This window comes from Poecilia reticulata, linkage group LG3, assembly GCF_000633615.1.
Source record: "Poecilia reticulata strain Guanapo linkage group LG3, Guppy_female_1.0+MT, whole genome shotgun sequence".
NCBI lineage: Eukaryota > Metazoa > Chordata > Actinopteri > Cyprinodontiformes > Poeciliidae > Poecilia > Poecilia reticulata.
This window is the reverse complement of record NC_024333.1, coordinates 1,499,562-1,511,426: the sequence shown is the minus strand read 5'-3', so window position 1 is coordinate 1,511,426 and position 11,865 is coordinate 1,499,562. Positions and strand designations below refer to the sequence as shown.

At 39.9% G+C, this 11,865-nt stretch overlaps 1 protein-coding gene across 7 annotated transcripts in view; it reads right to left on the bottom strand.

The window, feature by feature from the left end:
• znf536 (zinc finger protein 536) overlaps window positions 1–11,865 on the bottom strand; it is a 234,989-nt gene that overhangs the window by 113,878 nt on the left and 109,246 nt on the right. The window lies entirely within an intron of this gene.

Here is an 11,865-nt window from a genome sequence, read left to right as displayed (position 1 = left end):
GTGTGTGTGTGTGTGTGTGTGTGTGTGTGTGTGTGTGTGTGTGGAAGGTTTGTGTGGATGTACATCTGTGAACACCTCTCCCCTTCTGAGTGTGCTACAATAGAGGTCAGAGAGGCAGACCCCTGCAGGGGAGAACAAAGCCCAGCAACGAGCTAAGGATTAACACTGTCAAACATTTGTTAAGCAGACTGTCTCAGTTTAGAGAAGTTATGGCAGGAATCCTCACGGGTACAACAGTGGATCCCATGGTTCCCTCACAACAACAACAAAGTCCGGGGTTCAAATCCTGAGAAGTTTGCAGGTTTATTGGTTCTACTCTGGTTTCCTCAAACAGTCCAGAAAAACATTTATTCAAGCTGTTGACTTGAACATGCCAGTTTTTAGGTTGACTGGAATCAGTGAATTGACTCCATACTTAGCACTGACAAGACACACTCTTTGGTGTGGATGTTGTAGCTGAAGAAGGAAGCACAGCAACGTAGCGAGCTTTTTAAAAGCAAAGTGGATTTCCTACATGTGGTTGTTCCTAGATGTGGTTATTCAGGCTGTGAGAGAGCGCAAAATGTGTAGAAGATAACAGGAAGGCTCAATGCAGTATAGCTAGGTAGTGCTATACTGCAGCAAAAATTGACAGCTTTTTGGTCAATTCAGAATTAAGGAAACAGGCAAAATGTCTATCATAAGCACACAGACTACTGTTTTCGTAATGCTAATGAAACTAGTTGTGAATATAAGAAACAAAGGAGTATTTTAAAAAGTCAACACATTGTCACACACAGCCTCTGCTGATGACCATTGATATTAAACAGGGTTAGAAGATAGAGGAGGGGTCTATCTAGGAGTCTTTTTATGAGTTTCAGTTTTTAAAACTAAAACAGAACCCCAACACACAGCGACATGTACAACTCCTTTTGGGTCAGTGTGAGACTGAAGAGACTGCTGGAGAGCTGAGTTCAGTTCCACCTTCTTTTCAGGTGACAGTATTGAAAAAGAGACAAATAGAAAGAGAAAAGCAGTTGAATGTCAATCTGGCCTAAATAACAGAATACCAGAAATAATTGCTGTTTTCTTCTATTCGGTACTGGGCAATTTCTGGTGGAGTTTTGCATAATGACTCCAGTTGAGAAGGAGTGGGGGTGGCTTTGGAGGTAATAATGGTGGGTATGTGGCAGCGGTAGAGGTGGTGGTAAGGGGAGGGGTTGTTGTGACAGGTGCTGAAATCCAGCTAAGGAGGAAGGGGAGACAAAGGTTCAGTTTACAAGAGGAGACTTTAATTGTTACACAGCTAATTAAGAGAAGAAGGATCTTTTTTTGCACTCACGACTATTTACCGCGAGCTGTGTGCGCGCGTGTGCAGAGAGGTAAATTGTGCCTTTAAACCAAGCGAGTCTATAGCGAAGCCTCACACTGTGTGTGTGTGTGTGTGCGTGTGTGTGTGTGTGTGTGTGCGTGCGTGTGTGTATGTGTGCGTGTGTGCGTGGGCGTGCGTGTATGTGTGTGTGTGTGTGTGTGTGTGTGTGTGTGAGTTGTGTGTGTTTCAGCAGACAGGATAGGTGCTGCCTCCACATGCAACATATCTTTTCACGGCTCCACTGCTGTTGGGAGTTTGGGACTTTCTCTTTCTTTTTTCAACTAAAACAAAAGTCTATGGGTAATTAGCTGCATTCATTACAGGAAGTGAGTCAGGTAATTATTTTACATCGTGCTGCCGATAATTGAATGATTCTTCAATGTCTGGAGGTCTGTTTGAAACTGTCCCCCCCTTAGCCCCCCTTTTCTTTTTCTTTTTTTTTCCTTCAGGATGATAAGAGAGAGGCTGATGCAGGTACTGCTACCATATGCTCTTGAATGAAAAAGCTCTTCTGTCCAAGCAAATGGGATTTTTAAATATTGAAACTCTGGATGTCTTTTTAATATGCCCGTGTTAAATCTGTCTTTATTCTGTCACTTTGATAAACTCCCCCTTTGTATCTCACTCCTCTCTCATTTTTCTTCTTCATCATCTTTTTTTTTTTTTTTTCTTGGTCCTCTGAGGAGTTTGAGGAGAATGTCAGCTGTCTAAGAAGTTTAGCTATGCCGTCTTTTTTTTTCTTTTACTTTAAGAAGCACGTTTCCTGTTTAAGAAAACAAACAAATCTTATCAAAGCTATCAGGAAGCGGAGACTTGAGTGGAAATGCCTGTGCCTCCTCGCATATGTTACAGTATCTGATAGTTGCCTTATAAGTGGTTTAGTTCTCATGCACTTCTGGTGTGAACGAGAGCGAAACAAGGTCCACACTCGCTGCTTTTTCTACTTTCACTTTAAAGTTGGAGATGAACAGTGATCTAATGCAGCACTTAATATAAAAGGAAAGCGAGCGAGAGAAAATAATTTCTACTTTAAGGCCAGGGTGTATTTATTACAGACTAATTGTAGCAGAGGAAGTGCTTTAGAGGGGTGTGCTCTTGGGAGAGGGTGGAGGACCTCAGAGACATAAGAGAGCATGTTTGCCTATCAGACTTTATCAGAAAACAAAGTGGTGACTGCTCTTAAGATTAGAGATGGGGTTCCGTGGAATACAGAGGGATGAAATGCTTCACAGAGGGAAATAAAAGCAATGAAAGGTTGATGGAGAACAGGGGGGTGGGGGGTTAATGTGCACAAGGATGAAAGATGCCAGGGAAGCACCATTTACGTCAATGCCAGTGACTCAAGGAAAAGCAACCATGATTAAAGCAAGCCGTTGGGTGAAACCTAAATGTTTTTTTTTTTTTTGGACGGATGTATGAGTAGCTTCTGAGTGACCCCTACTAATGAGCTCAACAGCACATTTACTCTGACTTAGGTACTACATTTTTCTGAAAATATTTTGTTTCATTTGTCCAGATTTTAAAATATTCACGTTTCATATTCTTTAGGTTTTTCCAGATTGAGAAGGAACCCTGTGTGTTGTGTGTGCTGCAGAAGCTTAGTGACACCGGAGTCCTTGTGACAGTTAAGTCAAGTCAGGTCAAAGTTTATATAGCAGATATAACACATTTACAACATGTAATTTGGTCAGCCTCGGATGACCAAAGTGCTTCACAACAAACACAACATCACAGGTAATATAAATATAAATAAAATTAAAGTTTAGTAAAAATAATAAGATGAGTTAAGTGCTTTAAAAAAAAGAGTGGGTACCTTGTACAGCATGAACATCTACAGTTGATTTGCTAGACACATTATTTATTTATCTATTTATTTTTGTTTTTGGGAGGAGGACTCAGTACCATGCCCAACATCTCACAAATTTACCACGAAAAGATTAAAAATCAAACAGAAAACTACAGAAATGACCTAATGTCTGATGAAACCTAATGTTAAGGTGGGTACACTGAAATAAAAAAACAACTTCAAAAGATTCCTCCAGCTATTTTTATAACTTTTTGTCAAGCTATAAATCTGATTGATTTTCAATCAAATCAGGTTACAAGTTTTTTTAAGTTGGTTCAAAGAAACTTTTTCATCTGTGTTTTAAAGCCGGCATCTCCATCATCCTGAACACCAGATGATGTCTTTAGGGCCTCCGTTTCCATTGAGGAACATTTTGCAATTATCCTTGACTATGAACTAAACATCAGCTAATGAAAAGAATACAGACAAAAAGGAAAAGCTCTCAATTAGAAAAATCTGTATAAACAGAAAATAGCAATGGATTAAAAAATTATATTTCAAACTGTCACAAACATGGGGCAGATGGATGGACGGACGGATGGAACTTAAAAAAAAAAATCAGATATGGACTGGTAGTCGGGAAATCAAATAGTTTTCCACAATCTATTTTTATTTTTATTTTTTACACTATACCAGAATTACATCTTACGCCGTTTTCAAAATTGTTAGGTGACGATCCTGAGACACGGCTGTCTAACCGGGTCCTCTGATCTGTCCACACCGGAGCCGATCCTGGGAGCTCCCAGTCCGAGCCAGCAGTGTGTTTTGTTCACTCCCCTCTGCCCTGTCTGACCTTCAGCACTGCCAGCGACTTATCTTTCACAACATGATACACACACTCATTAAAAAAGACACACATTTCTGAGCGCTCTGCTTAGAGGCAGGGTTCATCAAGGCAGTGGATGTCTGCGGTGGAAAAATAAACTCTCTACTGTGCAAAAAATCATTTTGTCTCAATCAGATTTGCTGAAAAAGCATTTTAAGAAACTATTGAGCTACACCATCCCTCACACACACAGACACACTTAATATGTCCTTCTGTCTTCACAGGGAACTTACATTGATTTCCATCAATTTTTCATCCATTACAATAGTCTAACCTTGACCCTTACCCAAAATCCACACTTCTTCTTATGGGGCCAAAACCCAGGCTGCATAAGAAGTTTGGGTTATCTGGAGTCAATAACTTCTATAATACCCTCAGCTTGGATTTGGAGAAGAAAATTGGGTCATACAGATGAACTAGTGAGCAGACAGAATGGGTTAAATGAGTTCTACCATTTACGGTCTCACGTTTACATTAAAGAAACTTTTCCTAGCAAAATATCTAATTATTTACAACAAATTATGAATTGTGAAACTCTAATTCATTGAAACTGCACATTTCTGTAGTGTGGAACTAAATCACTACTTAGTAGTATTTGTAGAAAACTCCACAGGGAACATCCCCTGTTAGGATCTACACCCAGTACTGTATATTTTTTTTCTAAAAAGTCATTAGCTGGAATGGCCACCAATTTATTTTTTCTTTATCCACAAATATGTTGTCACTGCTCATGATCTATGCTCCTTTGTTGCCTTGGTGGTTGCCAGGGGTTAAATGCATTACAGTTTTCTTATTTATGGTGGAAATATCAGACTCCAGTGATAGGTTGAGTCTGTTGACTTAAGCCAGTCAGCAGGTAGTGCTGGAGCCAGATGCTAACTGTCCTTATCGTCGCTTGAAGTCAACCTGAAGAGGTTGCAGGAATTTAAGGTAATCCATAAATACATCTCCTCAGACCAGAACGTAACTGCAGTGTCTTCGCTGGTTCTGAACTTCTCCTGGGGTGCTGCATGTGGGCAAAGGTGGGGCTGTTGAATGGTGTGTGTATGGGGCATGGGGAAAGTGGGGGGAGGAGGGGTATGATGTGCATACCCTCACCTTCCATCTCCCATCATCGCACCCTCCTCCATCCCCCCACCCCTCCTCTCTCAGCCCCACCATGCTCCCTCCATTCCACTCCATATTTTCTCCCCCTGCATCTGATTAAGTTAACAATGTGGTGTTATTTGCATGCTGATTTTTCAGACCCCTCCACCCCACCTTCTCTCTCTCTCCCTTTCTGTCTCTCTCCCTCTCTCTCTCAATTCTCTGACAAACAAGAGAGGCAAGATCAGAGTAATGTGATAGCACAGCAGCCAGCCAACGCAATCTGCCTCAAAGACCAGGTGTTTGCAATCCACCTCCCTCTTAATTCCTGCCTCCATCATTTCTCTTGTTTTTATTCCTGTTGTTCTTCTCTTTTATTCCCTACCCCAGTTCTTCCCCTTCGTCTCCTCTCATCTATCCCTGGTGTGTTTATAAGGTTGTATTATAATCAAATCTAGAGGAAGGGAGGCCTGTCTTTTTTTATTAATTATAGGCCACAGCTGATGTGAATGTATTCCAAAAGCATCTTCAAAATAGGTCGGCGGTACAGTTTGCTATTCTTATCACATTTAAATGTCAACATGGTGCAAAGCCTTACAAATTAGTTCAGGCAGGCTTCAACCCCCATTTAACATTTAAAGCGCCATTCTGCAGGGCTCAAAGAGCAATTTAAATCAGTTTACACACATGCACATATGTACAGATATAGTGCTTTGTCTTTCAAACTTCCCGTTTCAACCCAGACATTAAACTGCCAACCTTTGCCTGAGAAATTTCAGCCCACCGTCTAGTTGGGGAGAAAGGCAAAAAAAAAAACTATCAAAAAAAAAAACAGAGTCATATAAAGCAACAGAAACAATGCATTAGCTTTTATGAATAATAAATTTGCTTATTGTTCCGCACAGAAAAGATGCTGGTTTGCAGCATGTCTGCATAAATGAGCTGTACTGATGAATCTGTCAGAATGTCCAAGACTTTTGCTTGAATTGCAGTCTATTGATGACAAACAGCGAGAATCTGAAACACTTTTGCTCACATGGGGCATCAGCTAACCCCTGTAGAACAGCAAACACAATGGAGGTGTTGCACTGTTGTTCTACATGTTGGTGGCTGGGCATACCAAACACAGTTTACTGATCTTACCGGCACACTTAGACTAATGTGCACAAGGATCTATTGATATAAATATAATAAACAAATAGGAATCACGTACAACCCACACTAGGACAGTTTTCATTGGTTTCCTCTACAAATGGAAGTTAATTATTATTCTTTCAGAAGTAAACTGACATGTCTGTGGATTAAAAGCTTCATCTTTGAGCCGTGACAAAAAGGCAGGACAATGCCAAAATGGGAAGGTCAAGAACCACAAATTGAATAGGCGTGTTAAAAAGTACCCAAACTTTTATGCACAGAACATTTGAAGCACTTCAATGGACTGCCATGACTATCATAAGCAAGAAATCATTACTGATATTAATTTGTTATAAAAGTGTTACTGATTGCACTTTAAAAATTAGGCGACTTTATGTTATTAAACTATTGATTTCTTGTTTAATGTCAAGTTGGCATAACAAAGACATTTTGAATAATGTCAACTTTGTATTAAAAGTGTCATAATTTACCGAATGACGCTTTATGACAACAGTCATAAATATTCATGAAGGCTTATTCAGGTTCATGACAGGTGTTATGTCATGTTTATGACAGTGTTATGACATAACACTGTCATACTAGATTTAACACTTTATTTGAAACTTCAAATAAAGTGTTACCGGAACTCATGCTTCAAATCTACAAGTACAGTTATAATTATCAAGTCTAAACAGTAATCATGTCCCAAGATATGTTCTGATCTGAATTACAGCATATGACACTAGCTTAACAACAGTTAAGTGACATGTTGTTGGTATGTGGGTTTTTTTTTTCTTCCAGCATTCAGTTGTCTGCAGTAAATGTCACGAAGCTAAGGTAAAGATGAACAGATTCTTATAAACCCTTAATAGCCCAAAGTCTGTGAACATCACTGGCTGCAACAAGAGTTGCAGTCTAGGTGAGGAGTTCAAACCTGCTGCTGTTTGATAGTAGCTAACATACAATCATGCTCATCAAGAAAAATCAAGAATTTTGGTTTTTTAAGACCCAGGTCCTGGTTGAGTATCCTAGGTCGGGTCTTGACTCTACAACATGAGTCCAGTGTGTTTTTTTTAATCTGAAGTTTTTGCAACTTGAGTGCAATTACTGTAAAGTCTGAAACTGTCTTGCATGGAATGTAACATTTCATAGCAACACCAGTATTAGAAACAAAAACACCAACACCAACTGTTGGCTATATTCCAGAAGTTGATAAGGGTCACAGGTTTTGTTTGTATGAAGACAATTGCTGTATAAAAGGCATCCACCGTATCTTTATATGGTGATCTTCCCTTACCATTTAGACTGAGTGTCAGATGCTTCTGCAACTATTTGGAAAATTATCTCTCAACTTGTGGACAGTCTTTGACCTTTGACCTGGGCACTGATTTACCTCCACGCAAAGCATATGAGAGTAGATCCTGGGGCAAGGGTCCATAGCCACTAGCAAATAGCTAAAATGAGCAAATACTTGAAACCCCCTCTAAAATGACTCAAGCTGCCTATTTTAATAGTTTAAGGTCCAAGTAACATAAATGATACTGAGCCACAAACAGTCCACCGTAAACATGCATTGGCATCCCTACCACCATGAAGGAACGCAAGAATCCCTGTCTCAAAAACGGGATGTGACATCAGCTTTTAGTCTGGAAACAAAAATAAAGAAATGGGTGATATGAGCCTTGGTTTGCATCAGTGATACTATTTGCCCCACTGGTTTCAAGTGGGGTAAGAATTTCTAAGAAGAACTGACTCAAGAAGAACTGACTCTAAGCTGGCAGACATAGATACAGATATAGATCTAGATAAAAATGAAGATAGGAGTCCCAAGAAATGCGCTATAAAAATGTAAGAAGCCTAAACTGTAATCCAGAACACTAATACACTTTTTTATTGAGTTAAGTCCATATTAGTTATTTATTAGTCTATTGTTACACTATATATGACTTTATGAAGCCTAATGTGAGAACAAGAGCCAGTGTAGGGGTCACCGAGAGATTGAGTATCAGCTTACAATTGCCCTCTTACATCAGCATAAGTAACTGAATCCAAAGGGCTAACTGGCTTACAAGAGACCCAATCCCTCTGACGGGCTTTCATCTACCTCTGGGTCTGACTATGTCTCTTTCCCATCCAACCTAGATGCTCTATGGGTGTGTCTAATATGGACTTGCTGAAATGTCAAAGCATTATATATCCTTTTACGCGCAGAGTGGCCCCTAAGGGTTTAATTGACTATGCTGTAAAGTAAGTTCGGGAGCCACGAGAGAGTGTGATAAAGATGAATATGTTTCATTAGAGGGCAAACAGAGCCTGATGGCTGGCTGGGCTTGGCACTGAGAGCAAAGCAAGAGTTGGACGTGGATGAAAAACACATGTGTGAATGCAGAATTCTAAATAAAATTGACATATTTGGCCATTCACTTCCTGGGTTATTACCTTCAGTGAGGTTAGTGTGTTACTGACTCACATTTACATGTGTACCACTCCAGTTTCTTTTTAGTTTCTCTTGTTTTGGCTCCTGTCTTTTTTCTGAACCAAACAACAAAAAACAGGCTGTACACACCTGCCCGGTGACTTCAAAAACTCATCAAAAAGGAAACAAAAAAGAAGAAGAGAGCAGAAGCAGAGTGAAGTGAAGGAGCCCCACTACCATCCTGCGGCCTCCGTTTACCAATTATACTGAGTACCTGCTGACAGGAGGGTTGTCACAGTGGCTGCTTAGCCACCCAACTTCCCTCATCTTCTCCCCTTCAACATCCCATCAGCTTCCATCTAATTCCTTACAGTTTATCGCATGTGAGGAAAGAGGAAGCTCGTCACGTCTCCAGGCAAACGGAGGAGACAAAAGAAAAGGTGGATGAGCAGGGAGACAGTTTGGCGTTTGGCCTCCAGATTCCAGCTTTGATTCGGGGAAGACAAGGAGAGGAGCTTATTGCTTCTCCTGTGCAAGAGCAGTTCAATATTAGTTTGGATGTTTGAAGCAGAGAAAGTAGTGAAATTGTATCACATTTATCTTAAAGCAAAGTGATATGATGTAAATACAGTAACCTTGAACATCCTGTTGTTTTTATAATTTAGGTAGACTGGTAGAAACTTGGCTTTTTCACTTTCTCATTTCACCATGTACCCCTAACTGCCTCTTCTTAAAAAAACTGCAGAAAGGTGTAAAGACCCCCCCCCCACCCTCCTAAACAACCCCCCACTACTGCCTCCCCATTTGCCTCTGTCTTACCATCTCAGAAACTCAGCCAGCCAACGAACACGACAGAGACAAAACATAACCATAATAGCTCATTAAAAAAAATGGAGACGACTTAGCAAAACAAAGCAGCCTTCACAGGGCTGTCACCAAAACTCCTCTGGTGGTACGTCCAAACTGCAGCTGGTGACAGGGAGGCAAAAATGTCTTCCTCCCTGCTGAAAACTTGCGTCGGCTTGGAGTGTTTTGATGCGTCTCTATTTGTTCTGCTACAAACCTAATGCGTCTTTGAAGACTGACAGGCCACTGTGAGGCAGAGAGAACGGCGTGTTCGTTCACCTTGTGTTTTCTCTCCACCAAATCAGACAGAAGGCACTGCTTAAGGTAGTGTATATCTGTAAAAATAGTTAGAATGTGATTTACAATGGCTATTTTAGAAAAGGGATTATAGTAAACTGTACAGTTAAATAATCCATGTTCAGAAGAGGATTTGAAATATTTGGAAAAGAGAAATACATCCAGCCTTTCACTATTTAATCAATAGTAGGCTCACTATTGTAATCTGAGATGGAGGTTTAACATACATGGAAAAAATCTGTTGGCAAAATATCCTCAAGATTTATAAGATTTTCCAAAAATACAAATGAGTGGTTTTCAATTCAATGATTGACGTATTTTTAAAAATAGAAAGTTCCTTGCATTAAGCATAAAGTGTCAAATGCCTAAATTATAACTGGAAAACACTGCAAGTTTGTTGGACTGTGCCATGTAGGCTTATCTGGACGGCGATTGGCTGGCCTGCCTGTCAATCATGGTCAACGGCAACCCATTACAGCCTTAATGTTCTAGAACTTACTAGTGTAGCGGAAATGTATTTATTTATTTATTTATTTATTTATTTATTTATTTATGGTAGTAGCTTGCAGTAGTTCAACAGCTTAGCAACTGTATTTTCAAAAGAGGAATCACTTTTATAAGTGTGATAATTGCTGATCGCTTAGTTTCCATGTAATAAATAAAGACGCCACATCTTTAACTAGATGCCTGCAGATTTTTCTGATAAGGAACCCATGCCCTTTAGTTCAATAACTGTCTAAAACAGCTGATAAAAATGCTTCTTTGGAGACTTTGAGTTTACACTTTCAAAACATTTTTTTTCTCCATCTAAGGAATGTGTTCTGTAAATTTCAGCTCAGTAGGATGAACTTTCAGTATTTAGTCATTTACAAAAGTCTTTTGCTCTCAGTCCTACCCACTTTTGCCACTTGTTACCCCAGTATCAATTGAATATTGAATATGCTAAATATGAAATTGCAATGAGCCAACAGTGTGCAAGTTGGTCCAGTTAGGTGCACTGTTGCCTTGCAGCCAGAAGGTCGTGGTTCAAATCTGGTGCTGGAGTCTTTCTGTGTTGTGTTTTATATTCACACTGTGCATGTGTGTATTCTCCCTGGGTGCGTCCTCCATATTCCAAAAACAGAACGGTTAGGTCAACTGAATATTTAAAAATTGTGATGGACTGATGATATGTTAAGGGTCAACTCCGCCTCTCACCCAATATCACCTCCACCTCATGACTCTGCAAAGACAAGCAAGTATAGAAAACTGACGGAAGACATGGAGCTCATTTTATAAAATGAATATCTCCTTATTGTAGCACCCACTAGAGTTGGAAGTGTACCAAATCAGGTACTGCTATGGCTTTCATCCACTTGTCTGTTACTCTGTAAGCATCGTCAAGCCAACCTTTTTGACAGCTGGTGATGCGTTTCTTCAGAGTAAACAGCTTTTGAACTTTGGCCAGCACTTGTTAAGACAGTGAGGTGCTCATGTCAGTCCTCTCATTCTCATCTTGACACTTGCCCTGTGATTACATTTGAGTGCTGCTTGTGTCTGACTTTGTACCTCCTCAGAACTCTGTTACAACTTACCAGGCCATCCAGGAGGTTGTGTTTAAGTCTAGCTGAACAGACAGCAAAAAAAAAATTGTGAAAGCATCTGTGAAATTCAAAAAAGGACTTCATAAAAAAATAGAAAATATTGCTTCCTAAGTTGCACTTCTGCAAACACTTTGCATAGCCATTCTCAGTAGTTAGTGCTGAGTCAGCATCCAGCACAGTGACAGCACAATCATAGCTATTTAGCAATCCCCAAGTAATTAAGAAATACTCACAGATAGTTTTGTATGTTTACTGAATCTGAATAAAGAAAGCCTATTTGAGGCCAAAGGTTGTTTTCTTTGGGTAACTTTGGAAAACAGGTGAACTACACCTCAAACATGTGGGTGGAGCCGTAGACCTGACTACATGTGATGCTTATTAATTAGGATGAATTCTACATGTGTGATCTAATCTATAAATACCCTCCACTTCCCAAGAAGGCCTGAAATCCAGCAAATACACATATAATATACCCACATA